This window comes from Pinus tabuliformis, chromosome 5_1 (assembly GCF_031772625.1).
Source record: "Pinus tabuliformis cultivar Carrire ecotype Pingquan chromosome 5_1, CPIR1, whole genome shotgun sequence".
NCBI classification, from domain to species: domain Eukaryota; kingdom Viridiplantae; phylum Streptophyta; class Pinopsida; order Pinales; family Pinaceae; genus Pinus; species Pinus tabuliformis.
The window spans coordinates 474377331-474401437 of NC_142305.1; positions in this window are offsets into that span (position 1 = coordinate 474377331).

Consider the following 24107-nt stretch of genomic DNA (forward strand, 5'->3'; position numbering starts at 1 on the left):
CAAGGATAGTACATACCTACGGGATAGTACGTTCCTTAAGGTCAACCCCAGATTCAATATGTACCCCAAGGTCAACCCCAGTATCAATATGTACCTGAAGGTCAACCCCAGTATTAGTACGTGCCTCAAGGGTATCAACGCCAAGGTCAGTACTTGAACCAAGGTTTCCAACCACCCTCCGGTCAATCATATGTTCAAGGAATGAGAAACGTACCTTTGAATTATCAATCCTACCCTCAACCCGGTTATGGTCCTCAATATTCTCAACCTATTATGGGTCCATACCCCGGAATGAATTTAGTGTGGGATCCATCGCAAACTCAACATGTCTTGCAACCGAATGTACAGTTTTCATCTCAAACTGGACAACCCTTAGCTTCTGGCACACCCCAGCTACCTGTCCAGTCTTCTATTCAAACTTTTGTACCTTTGGTAGTTTCTCATCCTAGGCCTAGACGCCTCGTACTCTGCCTGAAATGACTGCTGCAACTGCCGCAACATCTGTTCAATCTACCCCACCTACTTCTGGCGTATCGAAAGCTCCGGTTTCTACTGTTCCTCTATCTACTCCTCAGACATATTTACCTCCGTCTGGATCCACGATTCAAACTTCAGTTGAGATGCCTGTAGGACAACCTGGTTCAAGTATGGTTGTTACAAGTCAACCACAATTTACTTATCAACCGGACCAGGGACAGTACCAATTCGGTTCTGTTGTGTAGCGGCTAGTCTATCAGTATCAACCGTACCCTGGGTACACATATCAACAACCTCAACAACCCCAGTATGGTCCGGTTAATCCTGGTTTTCTGGGAGGATACAATATCCAAAATGCAATTCCTATTCCTAGCTATCCTGGATATCCTCCTCCTAGGGCTGGTCTCATGACCCAGAGTTTTATGGACCCTAATCGTTAGTTACCATTTATTTCAACTTTGGACTGTTGGCATTATGATTCAAGTGTTTTCCTTGATGGCAACTCACTCAGAGGTTGGTACAGGTGCTCAGAGGTTGGTACAAGTAATCAGAGGACAGATCTTAGTAAAACATGCCAAGAAAGTTCATATACGCAGGTTCTCGATATATCAAGTCGCGTGTACACGCTGGTTGGCTTTAGTAAAAGTGCGTGTATGTGGAAAACTTCTCTTTGGTCCACGGTGGTTATTCCTTGGAAGTTGTGCCTATGATTTTGGACCTTGATGTCTTGATGAACGTGTTGATCCCTAGTTTTGAAGATGATGGTATTGGATTTCTATGGTTTTGGCTCTTGGTATTGAACAAGGCCTAAGGCTATATAAGGAGAAGGAAATCATTAGGCAAGCGCATTTGAAAAAGTCTTGAATATCTGATGAAGTATTAGATCCAATATGCAGGTTATTGGTTGATGAAGTATTGCTTGATCTGAGCTAAGGAGAGATCTCACCGGTTGATGGAAAACTAGATCTAAGGAGAGATCGGGATCAAATGGTTTGAAATGAACTATCTTTATATGGTTGGTTATGCGTATTTGTAGATCTGCATATTGACGCAATGTTATGTTCTGGGTATAACTAAAATCTGGTACAGCTGCAAGTTATGAAAAATTATTTTTAGATCTGTACGCAGGTTGTCTTTGGTAAAACCGCGTGTATACGCGGGTTGCCTTCATTATAGTAGCGTATATCTTTTGGAGCTTGATTTTTGGGTTGCAGCTGGATCTGAGTGTTATTGCAGAGTTCTGTAGTCTGCTCTATGTTCTGGTGACTGGGTTTGACAGGGTTTCAGTGGTTCAGTAATTCAAAGATTGATGATGCTAGTATTGGTTGTTTCATGATTTGTGAATGAATCATGGTCTTCAGATTGTAATGTTGTGCTTCAGGAGTATCCAGTCTGAAAATTGATGAAAAGTGGTACCTGAAGGAAAGAAGATTGTGGGCCAGCACCTACGTACTACTATCTTAGCTAGTACAAGAGCAAAGGGGGTTGAAGCTCCCTTCCAAGGAAGTTTGGAGAATGAGAGAAGGTTGAAGCCTTCTGCAGGTTGTAGCCTGCGTACTGGTATAAGGCTGCACCAGAACAAAATATTGTAAACTGATGTTCTTATTAAAGAAAGATAGAGACGACTTGCAGTAGGTGGTTTTCAACCACATTGGGTTTCCACCTTATATCATGGTGTTCATGTGTGTGGCTTTTGTGTGATGATCTGTTCTGCTAGACTGCATCTGTTTACTCTTAATATGATGAATAATGTCCTGATGCATTTAACTGGAGATAAACTAACTGAATTATAAGATTTATGGTTATATGCCGGTTTCTTTAGACACAGTAGCGTGTACACGCTGGTTCACTTAACAGAAGTAGCGTATATGTTTCTGAGCATTGAAAAAGTTTTATTGATCTGATAATACTGATTCACCCCCCCCTCTCAGTATTATTTTCAACAATTGGTATCAGAGCAGGTCCTTCAGAGAATCTTGATCGCTTGAAGGTAGATCGTTCATCATGAGCAACTACGAGAGAGAAGCATCAATCAGGCCACTGGTTTTTGATGGGACAAACTTCAATTATTGGAAGGTAAGAGTTACTGCCTATCTTCAATCTCTTGGTACAGAAGTCTGGGACATCGTAGAGACAGGCTACACTTTTCCTTCAGCTACTCCTACAGATGCAACCGAGAAAAAGAAATATGAAACAAATGCGAAAGCAGACAATACTCTATTGGGATGTATATCTCAATCAGAATTGATGAAGGTAATGCACTATAAATCTGCAAAAGAAATATGGGACAAAATTGTCACGAGCTATGAAGGAGACGAACAGGTAAAGCATGCTAAACTTCAAACTCTCAGGATTAAGTATGAGACTCTCAGAATGTATAATGATGAAAGTGTGGCTAACTATTTCCTTAGGGTTGATGAGATTGTTAATTGCATGAAAAACTTGGGTGAAGAAATAAAAGAGGCTATTGTGGTTGAAAAGGTTCTAAGATCTTTGTCCCCCAAGTTTGAATCTAAAGTGTCTGCCATAGAAGAAAAGGAAAATCTGCAAATTCTTACTATGTCTCAACTTCACGGGATTCTAACCGCTTATGAAATGAGAAAGGGAGGTCCATCAGATAGAAGAGAAGCTGCCTTCAAGGCTTCAGGCAAAGGAGAGTATTATGAAGCAAGTCACATGCCAGAAGATGAAGAAGAGGAATCAAATTTTGTCAGAAATCTTCAAAGGGGTTCTGGAAGGTTCATAGGTAAGTTACCTTTTAAATTCTTTACTTGTGGAAGAGTAGGTCATTATGCTGCCAGATGTCCTCACAAAAACAAGAATGACAAGGGAAAGGAACATGTTAAATGGAACAAGAAACAAAATGAAAAGAAGAAAAGCTATTACACTCATGAAGATAGTGATGGTCTTTCAAATAGTGATGAAGATGAACAAGGTAATAGATATAAATTTTTAATGGCTTTAGAAGATGATGACTATATGGATGCTATAGATGTAGAAGGATTTTATGAAGAGATGAAAGATCTCAAAGTTTGCTTAGAAGAGAAGAGTGATATTATTGATTCTCTACAATGTCAACTAGCTGAAAAGGAAACACATCTTGAAAAATTGGAATGTGAGATTGTCTGTCTTAGAAAGGAGATTGAGAAAACAAAAGCGATTAGTCTTAAATTTGTTAAAGGATCTGAAACCTTAGATGAGATTATCAATGTGCAGCGATCTCCTCTGATCAAGACAGGTCTTGGATATAATGGAGAAACATCTCAAGCCTCTACCTCTAAAAGCTATCTTGATGCAGCAAGGAGAAGTGAGGAAAGGCCAAATAAAAGTCATCAGGTGAATCAGGGACAGTTTACCTCAAGAACAAATAAAGACCATCAAGAAATTCGGGGACAAACTGCCTTAAGGACAAACAAAAGCTACAATCAGCCCCAGGTAAAATCTTCCCAATTTGCTCCAAGAATGAATGTGAATAGAAGGTACAATTGGTTGGATGATAAATCTGATTATCGCAGAAGTTTCTTTAATGGCCAATGCTTTTCTTGCCATAACTTCGGTCACAAAGCAGCTCAATGTGTTGCCTACAAGACAATCATGACTAGAGAAGCTCAAAAGCAAGGCAGAATGACTGGAACCATGAAAAGGACTTATAACAGCTTTTCGGTTCTTGAAAATGAAGTTGAATGCTCTATTTGTAATAACTTTGGTCATGAAGACTCTGAATGCAGGAGCAGGTTCCGGAAGACAACTCAGAAGGAACAAACCTCAAATGTCAGAACATGGAGAATAAAGGAACCGCAACCAAAAAGATGTGGGATAGCCTTTTATGCAGAAGATCAAGAAAGTCTATGGTACATTGACAACGGATGTTCGAAGCATATGACAGGGGACAAAGAAAAGCTTGAGTCATATACCGCATTAGAAAAGGGGAAGAAAGTTTCTTTTGGAAACGATATCTCTGCAGCTATAAAAGGAAAAGGTGTTGCTCCATTGAAAGAGAAGGTCAAAGCTGGAAATGTTTTGTATGTTGATGGATTGAAGCATAATCTTCTGAGTGTCAGTCAGATGTGCGATCAAGGAATAGAAGTAATATTTAGATCAAACGGATGTTGTGTTCGTGATCTTGATACAGGTAAAACAGTGATCAAAGGAAGAAGGACTCCAAATAATCTATACATATTTGAAGAAGGACCACAACAATGCTATTTGAGCAAGGATGATGAACACTGGCTATGGCATCGAAGGTTGGGGCATCTAAGCTTTTCACAAATAAGGAAAGCATGCAAATATCAGGCTGTTTGTGGTCTTCCAGATATCAAAATTCCAGACAACACTATATGCAAATCTTGTCAGTTTGGAAAGCAAACCAAAACTAACTTTCCAGAGAAGGAAGGATCAGCCAGCATACCTCTTGAGCTAGTCCATACAGATGTATGTGGTCCATTTAGGAAAAGGACACCTCGAGGAGAAGAATATTTGATATTATTCATTGACGATTTCTCCAGGTTTGTCTGGTTAGGGCTTATGAAGCATAAGGATGAAGCATTTGAAAAATTCAAATCCTTCAAAGCCTTGGTTGAAAATGAATCAGGACACAAAATTAAGTGCCTCAGATCTGACAGAGGTGGGGAGTTTACCTCAAACGAATTTTTCGATTTTTGTGAAGAACATGGGATAAGAAGAGAATTCTCTATAGCTAGAACTCCTCAGCAAAATGGGGTTGTGGAAAGAATGAACAGAACAATACAACAAATGGCTCGTGCTATGCTTGATGAATCAGGTAGTCCCGCAACCTTCTGGGGTGAGGCTGCACATGCTGCGGTTATTATTCTTAACAAAACAAATGTCCGAGTAAACAGCACTCAAACACCTCATGAGCTCTGGAGTGGTGAGACTCCTTCGGTGAAGCATTTCAAAACCTTTGGGAGCAAGTGTTATATTAAGAATACTGATGAGCAACTTGGAAAACTTGAACCAAGAGCAGATGAAGGCATTCTTCTTGGTTATTCTCCACATATCAAAGCATACAAGTGCTACAACAAAAGACTTGGCAGAATTGTTGACAGCATTGATGTAGTGGTTGATGAGAAGGGATATATTCATAGGCATGTTCATCATGAAGACATTGAAGAAGATGAAGGCTACCCTCAAAGGCAGAATGATGAAGAAGAAGAATCTCAAGAAGGAGAAGAACCTCAAGAAGAACCAGAGGAGCAGACAAGAATAGAAGAGAAGACTCCATCCAGATATGTTCAAAAGAATCATCCAGAATCTCAGATTGTGGGGCAGAAAGAAGCAGGAATACAAACAAGAAGAAGAATTGCAGAAGCTTCAAGCTATTTGGCATTACTTTCTTCTACTGAACCACAAAATGTGAAAGAGGCATGCAAAGATGAATGTTGGGTCAAAGCAATGGATGAAGAACTTGAGCAGACCGAAAAGAACAATACTTGGGAATTGGTTCCTACACCAAAAGATAAAAATGTCATAGGGACTAAATGGGTCTTCAAAAATAAATTGAATGAAAATGGAGAAGTAATTAGAAACAAGGCCAGACTTGTTTTTAAAGGGTATGCGCAGCAAGAAGGAATAGATTTTGAAGAGACCTTTGCTCATGTTGCAAGACTTGAGGCCATCCGAATGTTCCTTGCTCTCTCAAGCTTTCAAAACTTCAAGGTATTTCAAATGGACGTGAAATCAGCCTTTCTGAATGGAGACTTAGAAGAAGAAGTATATATTGAACAGCCAGATGGTTTCATTCTTGGGAATGATCCAAACCTGGTATGCAGATTGAAAAAGGCTCTCTATGGTCTGAAACAAGCTCCAAGGGCTTGGTACTATCGGTTGGACAAATATCTTCACCAACAAGGTTTTTCAAAAGGATCAGCAGATAGCAACCTCTATATAAAAGCTGAAAATAACAAATTGCTAATACTTGTTGTTTATGTAGATGATATTATCTTTGGCAGCAATGAAGAGACTATGAGTCAAAACTTTGCCTTGGTTATGCAGAAAGAATTCGAAATGTCATTACTTGGAGAATTGACATACTTCCTTGGATTGCAAATCCAACAAAATGAAGGAGGCATCTTCTTGTCTCAAACCAAGTACCTCAAGTAGATCTTGAAGAAGTATGGCATGGAAGAGTCAAAGCCAGTATGTACACCCATGGTTACAGGATGCAGCCTCAGTGCAAATGATGAATCAGCAGCAGTTCATCAACCAACTTATAGATCCATGATTGGGAGTTTGCTTTATTTGACAGGTACCCGACCAGATATTATGCATGCAGTAGGAATTGTTGGAAGATTTCAAGCCAACCCAAAGGAAACTCATCTTCAGGCAGTCAAAAGAATCTTCAAGTATCTTCAAGGGACCCAAAACTATGGCTTATGGTATCCTAGAGATACAGATCTCACTCTTCATGCTTACACAGATGCAGATTGGGCCGGAAGTGTGGATGATAGGAAAAGCACAAGGGGTGGTGCTTTCTTCATGGGTTCCAGATTAGTATCTTGGTTCAGCAAGAAACAGAGTTCGATTGCCTTATCTACAGCTGAAGCAGAATATGTGGCTGTGGCATCTTGTTGCACACAACTTCTTTGGATGATGCAGACCTTGTAGGATTTTCAAATCACTTGCACTCCACCAGTCTCTATCCTATGTGATAATACAAGTGCAATCAGCATTTCAAAGAATCCAGCCATGCACTCAAAGACCAAGCACATACCAATCAAGTACCATTTTCTTCGGGAACAAGTGCTTGAGCAGAAGATCAAACTGGAGTATGTTCCTTCTAAGGAACAAGTTGCTGATATTCTCACAAAACCACTGCCCAGGGAAACTTTTGAATATTTCAGACAAAAGCTGGGAGTATTTTATGCTTCATCCTGCTGTTGAAGCTTATATGTTCTACAAAAAAGTTGGTATATGCAAGTTACGTAAGGGATATACGCGTATATATGCCGAATTATGCTGGGAAAGACGCCTATATGGTGTACGCGCGTTGCAGAAAGCATATCCGCGTGCATACGTCGTTTTCTGCAGAGGAAGTCGCATATATGGAGTTCTGAACAGCAAGGGCAGACTTCGGTCGGAGAAGGTCTGAGATGGGTATGCCATAATTCTTCAGGCACAGGGGGAGCAGCAGGCACAGGTTCAGGGGGAGTAGATTAAAGTCTCATAAAGCATTGTTGGCATTTAGATGCTTTTGGTTCTAGTTCACAACTGTTGTTGGTTTCAGGAGAAGGAGCTCAGAAGAAAATCTTTGTTGCTGATCTAAAAGATGTGTATCAGATGCTTCTTGTGACTTTCATAAGTCTTGGTCTAGATCTCTTGTCTCTATGTCATGTATCTCTTCTGTGATATCTCTTTTATGGTGTCAAGGTCATGTAACAGCCTATGTTTGTTTCCCCACTATGCCTGGGATGAATGATGTAATATAATTGGTTGTTTCTGATGTATCCCCTCTTGGTTGGGAGTATGGATGTATGTATTGAGTCTTTTGGTAATATGAAGGTCCCTTATGGTGTATAAGTCTTGGTTCCTTTGAAGAACAACTTTTGCAGATCTTTCCTACAGTCAGAGGAAGCATGTTTCAGCACAGCCAAGCAAAGATATCAGCATGTACTCAGGGGGAGCACAACCCTTTGCCCTTGATGTCAAAGGGGGAGAGTGACTTGGTGTGGTGGTTGCCATCAAGTCCAAAGGGGGAGATTGTTGGCATTATGATTCAAGTGTTGTCCTTGATGGCAACTCACTCAGAGGTTGGTACAGGTGCTCAGAGGTTGGTACAAGTAATCAGAGGACAGATCTTAGTACAGCATGCCAAGAAAGTTCATATACGCAGGTTCTCTATATATCAAGTCACGTGTACACGCTGGTTGGCTTCAGTAAAAGCGCGTGTATGTGGAAAACTTCTCTTTGGTCCACGATGGTTATTCCTTGGAAGTTGTGCCTATGATTTTGGACCTTGATGTCTCGACGAACGTGTTGATCCCTAGTTTTGAAGATGATGGTATTGGATTTCTATGGTTTTGGCTCTTGGTATTGAACAAGGCCTAAGGCTATACAAGGAGAAGGAAATCATTAGGCAAGTGCATCTGAAAAAGTCTTGAATATCTGATGAAGTATTAGATCCAGTATGCAGGTTATTGGTTGATGAAGTATTGCTTGATCTGAGCTAAGGAGAGATCTCACCGGTTGATGGAAAACTAGATCTAAGGAGAGATCGGGATCAAATGGTTTGAAATGAACTGTCTTTATATGGTTGGTTATGTGTATTTCTAGATCTGCATACTGACACAATGTTATGTTCTGGGTATAACTGAAATCTGGTACAGCTGCAAGTTATGAAAAATTATTTTTAGATCTGTACGGAGGTTGTCTTTGGTAAAACCGCGTGTATACGCGGGTTGCCTTCATTATAGTAGCGTATATATTTTGGAGCTTGAGTTTTGGGTTGCAGCTGGATCTGACTGTTATTGCAGAGTTCTGTAGTCTGCTCTGTGTTCTGGTGACTGGGTTTGACAGGGTTTCAGTGGTTCAGTAATTCAAAGATTGATTATGCTAGTAATGGTTGTTTCATGATTTGTGAATGAATCATGGTCTTCAGATTGTAATGTTGTGCTTCAGGAGTATCTAGTCTGAAAATTGATGAAAAGTGGTACCTGAAGTAAAGAAGATTGTAGGCCAGCACCTACGTACTAGTATCTTAGCTAGTACAAGAGCAAAGGGGGTTGAAGCTCCCTTCCAAGGAAGTTTGGAGAACGAGAGAAGGTTGAAGCTTTCTGCAGGTTGTAGCCTACGTACTGGTATAAGGCTGCACCAGTACAAAATATTGTAAACTGAAGTTCTTATTAAAGAAAGATAGAGACGACTTGCACCAGGTGGTTTTCACCCACATTTGGTTTCCACCTTATATCATGGTGTTCATGTGTGTGGCTTTTGTGTGATGATCTGTTCTACTAGACTGCATCTGTTTACTCTTAATGTGATGAATAATGTCCTGATGCATTTAACTGGAGATAAACTAACTGAATTATAAGATTTATGGTTATACGTTGGTTTCTTTAGACACAGTAGCGTGTACACACTGGTTCACTTAACAGAAGTAGCGTATATGTTTCTGAGCATTGAAAAAGTTTTATTGATCTGATAATACTGATTCACCCCCCCCTCTCAGTATTATTTTCAACATGGACTTGCCTGACTTGTCGCACCTAATGAACGATCCCATTAATTATCTTCCATTTTGGCCATCAATGCCGAATAAGTGGCCTAGTGATATTCCTAAGTTCAAAGGAAAATTAGGAGAGGACCTGTCGAACCATGTGATGACTTATCACCTCTGGTGCGTGTCTAACTCCATTTCAGATGATTCAATCCATCTAAGGCTTTTCCAGCGCACTCTAATTGGTCTCGCAGCCAAGTGGTACATTGAGTTACCGCGAGGCAATTTTTATAATTTTAGTCAGTTAGCTACCTTGTTTTTAACTCATTTTCAGTTGCCAGTCAAATATGACAATGGCAGGGAATTACTCACTTCGTTAAAGAAATCGATGTCAACTTACATTTCAAATCACATTCATGAATGGAGACGTCGATGGTGTTTAGTGAAAGCTTTTATTCCGGATCAGATCTTGGCTGAATGGTTTGTAAAATCTTTGTTACCAAATATCACTGAAGATGTAGCTAAGGCCAGAGTTATTACTGAGGAGCAAGTAATTTCTCAAGCACAGTACCTTGAATTGGTCTATACTCAGTCAGGTACGTTACATGAGAAGATCCCCGATCTTCCCAAGAAAAATCAAATCGATGCAGCTCCTTCAGGGTCTCATGCCGCTGATGGTATGATTGGTACGGTTAGCACTAAAAGTAAGAAGAATTGTTCCAAGAATTCTTCTCCTATCATAACCTTGCCTGATTCCCTGACATGAGATTCTTCCATGAAGATTTTCGCCGATATTCATGTTGTAGAGTCATCTACAGCCAAATCAAAATCCGGTAGCAAGAAGAAAGGGAAGAAGAAGAATAAAACAGACAAAAATTCAAAAGAGAAACCTTACAAATCAGAATCCGATGATGAAAAACACAAACCACGTTATCCTTGTCTCATTTGTGAGGAAGAACATTTTACAAGAGACTACCCTCATCGTGTAGAGGTTGTGAAGATTGTCAAAGGTTCCCAAATGCCTGCTGTTTTGAAGGATCCTTTTCCAAGTCAAGACAGTAAGATGATAGGTTCTTCCTCGAGTGCCAATGAAGAACCCATACTGATGATGTCCCATGTTAGGATTGCGACTCAATCGCATGATTATGGTAGTAAAAGTCCTGTTGATGGTAAAGAAGCAAAATTTTCTCATTCTAACCCATCAACCTCAGCTCCCGGTTCCGATCCACTATAGATCGAGAAACCTAATCCAGACTTGGTAATCAAACCACCCACCAAGGGTATACTTTGAAAGTCAGCTTTCAATCCACATGCGAGAGAATCTCAGAACTATAACATTGTTGAGGATTTAGCTGTTTCACCCTCAGCAATGTCGGCTTTGGAAGTGTTGCAATTATGTCCAACACAGCATAAATTACTTTTGTGGGCTATAGGAGTTGTTGATGTTCAGGACTCGAACCTAATAATTTTCGATCTAGAAAATAGTACACTGCGCTTAACTCATCAAATGGCTTTACAGATTCCAGTGATAGTAAAAAACAGGCCTAATCATCGTACTGTGATAGATGAGGGAGCCTCAACGTGTATTATGTTGATACAATGTTGGAGATCGCTTGGCTCTCCTTCACTAAATCAATCCCCGATGATTCTAAAGGCCTTTGATGGTCGTGGGTTTCATCGTTTTGGCATTCTACAGGATTTACCTAGAGGGGTTGAAGGAAAAACCATTAATCTAGATGTGGAGGTGGTTGATGCCCCTCTAGATTACAACCTTCTCCTGGGTCGTAGTTGGTCTTACGCTATGACAGCTGTCGTTTCATCGGTCTTTCGGGTTATAAAGTTTCCTCATAATGGAAAGATCGTAACAATAGACCAGCTGGCTTACTTTTCATCTGACCTAGCCTCTTCTGAAAGTATTCAGCATGTCGGTAAAACGACTATCTCGTATAAGGATGTTGGAGTAGGACTAGTTAAAGATGCCAGTTTAGTGGGAACTTTTCCTTTTCCTCCGATCAACGAATCGTGTTCATTTGCAACCATTCATATGATTTCGTCAGACACCATTTTTTATGATGATCCTTGGATCATTCCTTCTGAATCTGATATAGACTCATTTGGTGATGTTATGCCTTTGAGTCCATATGAAACTATGTATGAGGCCGTGCAATCGTTTACTGACCCATCTTCAACCAGAATTGACTTAATGAATGTGGTGCATGAGGAATCACTTTTCACATCAAGATCGGATTCAATCACATTTTCTGAACTTGTTCACTCTAATGAGCAAATTCGTGAAATCCTATGTGTAGATGATTTACCATGGGAAGATCTCCATCACAAATCTTCGTTTTTACCAGAGAATGATCGTTTTGAAAATGATTTTTTATCAATTTTTATGACTGAATATGTCAAGGAACCTCAGAATCCAATGAAACATCCCGATTCAGAGTTAAATATGGGGAACATCTCTCGAACTATTCCTATTGACATTTCGGTTAAGCCTAGAATTGTTGACAACATTAATATAGGTGCCTCGTGTACAGAAGACGAAATCCAAATATATAAGGACCTATTTCAAGAATTCCACGACGTTTTTGCCTGGTCCTATGAGGAAATTCCAGGAATTGATCCCGCAATTGTTCTTCATGAAATCAAGACTTACCCGGACGCTAAACTCGCCCGGCAACGTTTGCGTCAGATTCACCCAAGAAAAGTTGCTGCTATTAAAGCAGAAGTTGAAAAATTACTCAAAGCAGGTTTCATTTATCCGATCCCGCTAACGGATTGGATATCGAATATTGTTCTAGTTAACAAAAAGCAAAGGACAATAAGAATATGTATCGATTATAGGGACATTAATCGAGCCTGTCCAAAGGACAATTACCCAACTGCCTATATCAATCAAATCATTGATAATTGTGTCGACAGTGAAATATTCTCCTTCATGGATGGTTTTTCCGGATACAATCAAATCAATATTCTACCTACCGATCAACAAAAAATGGCTTTCGTTTGTCCATGGGGGACATTTTCTTATTGCAAATTACCTTTTGGGCTCAAGAATGTCGGCGCAACATTTCAAAGGGCCATGTCTTATGCGTTTCATGACATCAAGCACATTGTGCAACCTTATCTCGATGATTTGCCTGCTCATTCATTACATCGAGCTGATTATCTTATCCATTTCTAAGCAATCTTTATGAGGTGTAGGCATTATCAGATTCAGTTGAATCCACACAAATGTGTTTTTTGTATAGAAACGGGTCGATTGCTGGGATTTTTTGTTTTGAAAGCCAGCATTTGCATCAATCCCTGGAAGGTTGAAGCTATTGTCAAATTGCCTCCTCTTTCGAGTCTTTGCCAACTCCAAAGTTTGCAAGGGAAAGCAAACATTTTACAATGATTCATTCCTAACTACGCCAAGGTTATAAAGGGTTTTACCCAGTTTTTGGAACAGAATACTCCATTCTATTGGGATGAGATGGCTCAGAAATCTTTTGATGCACTAAAACACGCGTTGACCCATGCACCATTATTGCATCCTCCCAACTACAACCGGGATTACTTCTTGTATCTCACCGCCTGTCATTCCACCATTGGAATGGTCTTAGTTCAGGAAGATGACTTCGGTACTGAACATGTGATATATTACCTTAGTTGAACTTTAAATCTAACTAAGCTAAAATAATCACATGTGGAGAAATTGGGATTGGCAGCTATTCAAGTTGTCCAACGTTTTCGTCGCTACATTTTACTACGTAAAACTACAGTAATTTCTGATTGCAACCATATGATCTAAATTTTGACCAAGCAATTGCTAGGGGGCAAGTACTCTAAATGGGTTGTTATCCTGCAGGAGTTCGACTTGGAATTTGAAAAATCTAAGTCTAAGAAATCTTTAGTTTTTACGAAGTTAATGTGTGACTTCCCGCGTGCTGACACGGAAACTATGGTAGAGGAGCCCATTGCGAATGAATCCTTGTTTCTAATCAGCACTTTAGAGCCATGGTATGGGGATATCATCTATCTCCAGACAGAATCCTTTCGGCCAGAAATCTCAAGGTTAGAACGTCGAAAAATATGATTCCAGTCCCAACAATTCAGGATTATTGCAGATACTCTTTATTACCGTGGGGTGGACTCCGTTTTTCGACGTTGTTTAACTCACGAGAAAGCTGAAAGCGTTTTGAATGACTGTCACTCTAAGTGTGTGGCAGTCATATGCCTAGGTGTGCCACAACGCAAAAGATATTGCGCGCTGGCTACTTTTGGCCATCTTTGTTTAAAGATTGCATTAACGCGGTCTGAAAATGCCACAACTGCCAAATTTTTGATTGAAAAATGCACTCTCCACCTGCTCCTCTCCACCCTATAATTGTCGTTGGTCCTTTTGCCAAATGGGGTATCCATTTTATTACATGTAACCCTCACTCGGCCGGAGGGCATGCGTATATCATCCTTGCGGTAGATTATTTTACCAAGTGGGCCGAGGCGATGCCTACATTTGAGGTAGATGGCAAGACAGCTGCAATTTTCGCGTTCAATCATATAATTGCTAGGTTTGGTGTCCCACAAGCGATTATCATTGATGATGGGTGTCATTTTCAAAACGTTATGATGATCGAACTTACAGGCCAGCTTGGTTTGCATCACAATAGTTCAACTCCTTATTATCCACAAGCTAATGGTCTGGTTGAATACATAAACAAAGTTTTAGTCATCATGATCTAATGAATCACTGGGGTTCATCGATCGAATTGGCATAACATGCTATTTTCAGCGCTTTGGGCGTATCAAACCTCAGTAAAAACATCAACAGGGTTCACTCCTTTCCAACTAGTTTATGGTCTGGAAGCTGTGTTACCCATTAAATGCGAAATCCCATCATTGCAAATGGCCATCGAGTTACTTCCAACCACTTCCGAAGAGGAAAAATGTTTGTTATACTTGGCTCAATTAGATGAGAATCTTCGTGATGCTGCATTGGCGATCAAAACTCACGCAAAACGTATGAAAGCTCAGTATGATCAAAATGTGACCCCTCGAAATTTTTCAGAAGGAGAGCTAGTCTTAGTTTATGATCAAGCTAATGATAAATTAGGCACTGGAAAATTCATTCCTATGTCGCATGCTCCCTATGTTGTCAAGCGAAAGCTAGCAAAAGGGGCCTATGAATTGGTAGACTTTGACGGGGACTCTTTGGGTAAACCTAGAAATGGTCTTTACCTGAAGAGGTATTATGCTTAAAGAATGGGTATGGAGATATTTTAGTTAGGATAATTTTTCTTTCTAGCTAGTGTGTTTTAGTTTAAAACGTGTGCTTAGCTTAGAGAGTGTTTTTCGTCATCATTCCTTCTTATCTTGGTTTTACTCTTGGTACTGTAGATGTTGATGCCTCTCCAAACATACATTGGTTTCACTCATGGTGCTTGTCGTAATACATAGAACATTTCTTCCGCAGATTAGGTTATCTATTCACCCTCTGACGAGTTGATATCTATGCATGGGGTAAGCCTCGGTCAAACAATGAACAACATTGCCGAGTATAGTGCAGTGATTGAGTTATTATCTGAATCTATTTCATTTGGGATTCGGATTTTGATAGTGAGGTTAGATTTTGAACTCATCGTATTACAGCTTAATAGAGTGTATGCCATTAGAAATCCAGTGTTATTGAGATTATTTTTGAGAGTGCATCTCTTGGAACGTGAATTTTATTATATGGAATATCAGCATATTCCAAGATCTTTAAATACATTAGCAGATGCAATTGCTTCTCGAATGTTAAGTAGACATTTGCAATAATCATACATGTAAATTTAAAACCATTCCATAACATGATTTACAAGATAAGCCGGTAATAGTGATATATATATATATATATATATATATATATATATATATAGGAGTGTGTAAAAAAATACATCGTCCTCTATCATAAGTTGAAAAACACCTTATGATCGGCAAAAACGATAAGTACAAAAAGCAAAAATGTCATATGTGCCAACAATAGGCGATCATCCTATCACTGGTGATGATCTCGATAAGAAACCACTGCACAGGCCACCTTGTAAAGGAACCTCCTAAAAGGTCCTAGGACCCCAATCACATAGCACTGAAGTCGACGAGGAATGTCATCTATGCTGGTCTCCAGAATATCTCCTGTCAAGCGCTCTAGATGACTCTCCAACTTGGTGAAAACCTCTGCTGATTCGTCCTGTGGGGCTGGCATGGCTGCAACTGGTTGTTTCCTCTTGTAAGGCAAGAGAGCGGCTGGTCGTTGTGGACCCACATCTGCATTTGAAACTTTTACTATCAGTTTTGGGACGATATAATAATAATAAAAAAATTAAAATATGAAAATGTTGAAAATGATGTTTACCTGATGTTGGCATTATGATTCAAGTGTTGTCCTTGATGGCAACTCACTCAGAGGTTGGTACAGATACTCAGAAGTTGGTTCAGGTGATGGCAACTTACTCAGAAGACAGATCCTAGTACAGCTTGCCAAGGAAGTTCATACACGCAGGTTTGTTAAGCCCAAGTCGCGTGTACACGCAGGTTGGCTTCAGAAAAAGCGCGTGTATGTGGAAAAGCACCTTTGGTCCATGGCGGTTAGTCCTTGGAAGTTGTGCCTATGGTTTCGGACCATTGTATCTCGACGGGCGTGTCGATCCCTAGTTTTGAAGTTGATGGTATTGTGTTTCTATGGTTTTGGCTCTTGGTATTGAACAAGGCCTAAGGCTATATAAGGAGAAGATCACTAGGCAAAGAGTAAGAGTGTGTGGGTGTCTGACGCAGTGAGAGGATCTGGTATTGCTGGTTATCTGTTCGGGACGCTTGGCAAGGGTCGGATCTGACAGCAAAGGCAGAAGTAATCATTTCTAGATCTGCACGCGGGTTGCCTTTGGAGAAAGCGCGTATACACGCGGTTTTGGTACAGTGAAGTAGCGTATGCATGATAAGGGTTGATATTTCAGGTTGTTGCTGATTCTGGTGGTTGTTGCAGAGTTCTAGATTCTGGTTTGGGTTCTGTGTTCTTGATGACAGGGTTTCAGTGATTCGGTATTGGGTTGTTTAATGAATTATGATGCAAGTATAAGTTGATGATTGTATTGCGGTAATGTTTGCTTTGTACTCTTGGATCCAGTCTGAAAATTGATGAAACGTGGTCCCTGAAGGTTGTAGGGTCAGCACCTACGTACTAGTAAGTGGATCAGCTAGTACAAGAGCTGAGGGGGTTGTAGCTCCCTTCCAAAAGTAGTTGGAAAACGAGAGAGAGGGTTGTAGCCCTCTGCAGGTTGTAGCCTGCATACTGGTAAAGGACTGCACCAGTATATTGTAAAAGAAGTTTCTCATTAAAGAAGAAAGAGACGAATTGCAGCAGGTGGTTTTCACCCACATTGGGTTTCCACCTTATATCATGGTGTTCATGTGTGTGGCTCTTGTGTGATGTTCTGTTCTGTTATACTGCACCTGTTTACTGCTAAATTGCTTAATAATGTTCTGATGCATTTACTGAAGATAAGATTAACTGAATCATAAGATATCTGCATATACGCTAGTTGCTTTAGACACAGTCGCGTGTACACGCGGGTTCACTTAACTGAAGTCGCGTATATGTTTCTGAGTATGAAATTGAAAAGGTTTTATTGATCTGATAATACTGATTCACCCCCCCTCTCAGTATTATTTCCAACAATTGGTATCAGAGCAGGTCCTTCAGAGGAAGCTTGATCGCTTGAAGGAAAAGATCCATCAAAATGGCTAATCCAGAAAGAGAGGCACACATCAGGCCACCAGTCTTTGACGGGAACAATTTTACTCACTGGAAGATAAGAACCACTGCATATCTACAGTCTCTTGGAGCAGAAGTTTGGGGACTCATAGAAGGAGGATACAAATTCCCATCAGCAACTCCTACAGATCCAGCAGAGAAAAAGCAATATGAGCTCAATGCCAAAGTAGTTAATGTCCTATTGAGTACTTTGACTCAATCAGAATTTATGAAGATCATGCATCTCAAATCAGCTAAGGAAATATGGGACAAAATCGTTACAAGCTACGAAGGAGATGATCAGGTAAAAATAGCGAAGCTTCAAACTCTCAGAATCCGGTATGAAACTCTTAAGATGCGAAGTAATGAAAGCGTAGCTAATTATTTCCTGCGTATGGATGAGATTGTGAATTGTATGAGGGATCTGGGTGAAGAATTTGAGGAAGTTGTCTTAGTTCAAAAGGTTTTGAGATCTCTGTCTACTAAATTTGATTCTAAAGTATCTGCCATAGAAGAAAAGGAGAATGTGCGAAAAATTACCATGTCACAGCTTCACGGGATCTTAACTGCTTTTGAAATGCGACTAGAGGTACCACCAGAGGCCGCATTCGAAGTGTCAGAGGAAGAAGATGAGGTAAATTTTGTCAAGAATCCTGAACGGGGAACTGGACGGTTCAAAGATAAGCTGCCTTTCAAATGTTTTCTATGTGGTAGAGTTGGTCACTATGCTGCTAGATGTCCTCATAACAAAGAAAGGATATATGAAGAAGATGGTAGAAGCTATTATTCCCATATTAAAAGTTCATTTAATGATAGTGAAGATATTAGAAGTCTCATGGCGCACAAGAAGAAGAATGCTTCATCCAATGATAGCGAGGATATTAAAAGTCTCATGGCACATGAAGAGAAGAATGCAGAAACTGAAGAAGCTGCCAAATTAAAAGAACTATTGGAAACAGAAACCAGGGTAAGGGAGAAATTGCAGGATATAGCAAAAGATCAGAGCACAACTATTCAGAGACTTGAATCAAAGATCCTCTCTCTAAAAGAAGATCTTGAAGATCAAGAACATGAAGTGATCAAACTAAAGCGACAAGTAGAAGAAGGGAGAAAAGTTGAAGAAGACCTAAGGAAGCAGTATCTGAAAAAGGAAGAACAACATCAAGTTGAGGTAAATATCTTGAAAGGTAAACTAGAAGAAAAGGATAAGCTTTTACGATTTCAAGATAGTTCTAAAGTCTTGGATGATATTCTTAATAGTCAAAGATCTCCTGCTATCAAGACTGGTCTTGGTTTTCATGAATATGTTGAAGGTGAATCTAGTTCACAAGGTGAGACAAGAAACTCTAATGAGAAATCTGAAATGCTCAAGGAACAACCAAGAAAAGAAATTCCTCAAGGAAGATCCTTTACTCCTAACTATGGACGTGATAGACGATTATTTCCTCCGCTGAATAAAGTTGAATGTTATGTATGTCATAATCTTGGACATGTTGCAGCCAGATGCAGAAGTAGAATGGTTCAAGAAAGATCATCTCATCCCAGGTATTTCAGAGGGTATTGCTTTGCCTGTAATGCATATGGACACAAAGCAATTGATTGTGATAGAAGGAACATGAAAAATATAAGGTGTTATACATGCAACAACTATGGGCATAAAGCAAGGGAATGCAGAAGCAGATTTCAAAATTCAAGACAAGGGGACCATACATCATCACAGTTGCAGGAATTGAAGAAGACAGAGACAGAAAGGTGTGGGACAACTCAGTCAGCTGACATAACAGACACAGGGGAATCTGAAAGTGATGAGATTCAGTATTCCATCCTGCATACGCTGAGATAATGAAGACAAGTCGCGTATATACGCGAGTTACATGCTGCAAAGTCGCGTATATGGAGAAAGGGCAGCAGAACAGATGGTTATATGGAGAAAGAGCAGCAGAACAGACCCAGGTTCAGTCATGGTTGGCTCAGGCTCAGGGGGAGCAGAACAGACTCAGGAAATGGTTCAGACATGGTTGGCTCACACTCAGGGGGAGAATATTCTTCAAATAATGCATTGTTGGCATTATGGTTAGAAGTTGTTGATAAAGTCTATGAAGATAAATGATACATCTTACTGTTTAGGAATGGTATTGCAGGCTGATGCTTATATCATGATGCTGTTGGTGGCTTTCATAAGTCTTGGTCTAGATATTTCGTCTCTATGTCATGTATCTCTTGTGATATCTCTCTTATGGTGTCAAGGTCATGTAACGGCCTATGTTGGTTTCCCCACTATGCCTGGGATGAATGATGAATGTATGTTGAGTCTTTTGGTGATAGGAAGGTCTTCTATAATGTATAAGTCCTTGTTCTTCTTGAAGAACATCTTTTGCAGATCTTGCCTACAGTCAAGGGGAGCATGAACAGCACAATTCAGCAAGAGCAGGATGGATAGATTGGTACACTTTGGCATACACAAAGGGGGAGCATAGTTGGAGATTTCAGCAAGTACTCAGGGGGAGTATGGACAGCAGAAGGTATACCAAAGAAGAGAATATCTTGGTCCGCCCTTTGCCCTTGATGTCAAAGGGGGAGAGTGACTTGGTGTAGTGGTTGCCATCAAGTCCAAAGGGGGAGATTGTTGGCATTATGATTCAAGTGTTGTCCTTGATGGCAACTCACTCAGAGGTTGGTACAGATACTCAGAAGTTGGTTCAGGTGATGGCAACTTACTCAGAAGACAGATCCTAGTACAGCTTGCCAAGGAAGTTCATACACGCAGGTTTGTTAAGCCCAAGTCGCGTGTACACGCAGGTTGGCTTCAGAAAAAGCGCGTGTATGTGGAAAAGCACCTTTGGTCCATGGCGGTTAGTCCTTGGAAGTTGTGCCTATGGTTTCGGACCATTGTATCTCGACGGGCGTGTCGATCCCTAGTTTTGAAGTTGATGGTATTGTGTTTCTATGGTTTTGGCTCTTGGTATTGAACAAGGCCTAAGGCTATATAAGGAGAAGATCACTAGGCAAAGAGTAAGAGTGTGTGGGTGTCTGACGCAGTGAGAGGATCTGGTATTGCTGGTTATCTGTTCGGGACGCTTGGCAAGGGTCGGATCTGACAGCAAAGGCAGAAGTAATCATTTCTAGATCTGCACGCGGGTTGCCTTTGGAGAAAGCGCGTATACACGCGGTTTTGGTACAGTGAAGTAGCGTATGCATGATAAGGGTTGATATTTCAGGTTGTTGCTGATTCTGGTGGTTGTTGCAGAGTTCTAGATTCTGGTTTGGGTTCTGTGTTCTTGATGACAGGGTTTCAGTGATTCGGTATTGGGTTGTTTAATGAATTATGATGCAAGTATAAGTTGATGATTGTATTGCGGTAATGTTTGCTTTGTACTCTTGGATCCAGTCTGAAAATTGATGAAACGTGGTCCCTGAAGGTTGTAGGGTCAGCACCTACGTACTAGTAAGTGGATCAGCTAGTACAAGAGCTGAGGGGGTTGTAGCTCCCTTCCAAAAGTAGTTGGAAAACGAGAGAGAGGGTTGTAGCCCTCTGCAGGTTGTAGCCTGCATACTGGTAAAGGACTGCACCAGTATATTGTAAAAGAAGTTTCTCATTAAAGAAGAAAGAGACGAATTGCAGCAGGTGGTTTTCACCCACATTGGGTTTCCACCTTATATCATGGTGTTCATGTGTGTGGCTCTTGTGTGATGTTCTGTTCTGTTATACTGCACCTGTTTACTGCTAAATTGCTTAATAATGTTCTGATGCATTTACTGAAGATAAGATTAACTGAATCATAAGATATCTGCATATACGCTAGTTGCTTTAGACACAGTCGCGTGTACACGCGGGTTCACTTAACTGAAGTCGCGTATATGTTTCTGAGTATGAAATTGAAAAGGTTTTATTGATCTGATAATACTGATTCACCCCCCCTCTCAGTATTATTTCCAACACCTGAGTCATCCCATTGCTCTCCTGGTGGAAGAGCCATGTTTGGGTCACCACGAAAATCTACCCCAACGTAAGGGAAGTCCTGAATAGAAAAAACATGGTTTTCCAACCATTGGAAATACTCAAGTTTGAATCGAACAACCTCTGTCCCCTTGTCCTGATGACAGGCCATAACTGCGACCCATCGCATCATTTTGGGCTCTCGAGGAAGCCCAGCTCCAATAGTAAGGTGTTGCGGGATCAACATCGGAACCCTCTCCAGACCAAAACTCACAACCAAAGCCCCATAACCAAAGGTCTTCAGCTGTCCACTTTTTGGCTCTCGTTAGTTGGCCTTTTACATTGGTCAACATAGCATCGCACCAGTTGAAGATGGTGCCTCGAAAGCAGTCAACTGCCATCTGCATCTAAGATCCAATGGCAATATGTAATGCGGCACTCCCACAATGTCTAGTGACAGTAAATGCGATCACCATGAGTTCAGGAAGGGATATGGTTTTAATGCCTATCCCTTTGTCTCTAGCCTAGCTGTTGCACAACTCTAACTGGAGGCTATCGACAGACTGGCCACCTGGCCTAGTCCCGAATAGAGTCAAGTCTTCACCTCTCTTCGGAAAACCAGTCAAGAAATATATGTCTTCCGGATCGATTTCGAGTTGGTGGCCACCAATGAATAAGCAGTGGTCCTGTATGATCCATCTATCAACTAGCCACTGTAAGAAATCCACCTGGGCTCTCATGTCAGGTATGGCCTAGAAATTGTACAAGTCGCATGCCTTCAATGCATCGATCGAAGGTTTGTGATTCAACGTGGCAAGATCCACGTCCTCATGCTCTCGTTCAAGCCAATCTAGCATGATGAACTCTCTGCATCCAATAAAAAGACAAATTAGAATGCTAGAAATTAATTTGTTTGGGTCAAATTTGAGAATTTTTTTTTAATTGGAACAATATTCGATATCTAATCCGTTAGCGAGATCAGTTAAATGAAACTTGCTTCGAGTAATTTTTCAACTTCTGCTTTAATAGTAGTAGCTTTTCTTGGGTGAATCTGACACAAACATTGTTGGACGGGTTTAGCGTTCGGGTAAGCCTTGATTTCATGAACAACAATTGCGGGATCAGTTCCTGGCATTTCCTCATAGGACCAGGAAAACACGTGGTGGAATTCTTGAAATAGGGCCTTATATATTTGGATTTCATCTTCTGTACACGAGGCACCTATATGAATGTTCTCAACAATTCCAGGCTTAACCGAAATGTTAATAGGAATAGTTCGAGAGATGTTTCCCAAATTTAACTCTGAATCAAGATGTTTCATTGGATTCTGAGGTTCTGTGACATATTCAGTCGTAAAAATTGATGAAAAATAATTTTCAAAACGATCGTTCTCGGGTAAAAATGAAGATCTGTGATGGAGATCTTCCCATGGTAAATCATCTACACATAGGATTTCATGAATTTTCTCATCAGAGTGAACGAGTTCAAAAAAATAAAAAAAATTATAATAGGAAAATGTTGAAAATGATGTTTACCTCAGTCATCCCATTGCTCTCCTGGTGGAAGAGCCATGTTTGGGTCACCACGAAAATCTACCCCAGCGTAAGGGAAGTCCTGAATAGAAAAAACCTGGTTTTCCAACCATTGAAAATACTCAAGTTTGAATCGAACAACCTTTGTCCCCTCATCCAGATGACGGGCCATAACTGCGACCCATCACATTAGTTTGGGCTCTCGAGGAGGCCCAGATCCAACAGTAAGGTGCTCCAGGATCAACATCGGAACCCTCTCCAGACCAAAACTCACAACCAAAGCTCCATAACCAAAGGTCTTCAGTTGTCCGTTTTTGGCTCTGGTCAGTTGGCCTTTTACATTGGCCAACACAACATCGCACCAGTTGAAGATGGTGCCTCAAAAGTAGTCAACTGCCATCTGCATCTCAGATCCAGTGGAAATATTTAATGTGCCACTCCCGCAAAGTCTGGTGACAATAAACTCGATCACCATGAGTTCAGGAAGGGATATGGTTTTAATGTCTATCCCTTTGTCTCCAGCCTGGCTATTGCAGAACTCTAGCCGAAGGCTATTGACAGACTGAACACCTGGCCTACTCCCGAATAGATTCAAGTCTTCACCTCTATTAGGCAAACCGGTCAAGAAATATATGTCTGCCGGCTCGATTTCGAGCTGGTTGCCACCAATGAAGAAGCACTGGTCCTGTATGCTCCATCTAACAACCAGCCACCGTAAGAAATCCACCTGGGCCCTCATGCCAGGTATGGCCCAGAATTTGTACAAGCTGCATGCCTTTAATGCATCGATCGAAGGTTGGTGATTCAGCACGGCAAGATCCACATCCTCATGCTTTCGTTCACGCCAATCTAGTATGATGAACTCTCTGCATCCAATAAAAAGACAAATTAGAATGCTAGAAATTAATTTGTTTGGGTAAAATTTGAGAATTTTTGGGTTAAAAAACCTTGCTACGGGGACCGCACCCTCTGGGTTAGAGACAGTGCGTGGGTCCACACCTTGCCTACATGGAAGGTGTGGACCCCTGAATTTTTCCCCATTGAGAAAAAGTTGGGGTCCGCGGGTTGCCAGTGTTATGCCTGTGGGATCCCGCGCACAGGTTTTTAGCCTAAAAACCCTCCCAAAAAATGAAATAAAAGCCTAAAACAAAAACTGAAATGGTTAAAATGAAGAGTAGCATGATGTGGATTACCTGGATTTTCGGCAATCTT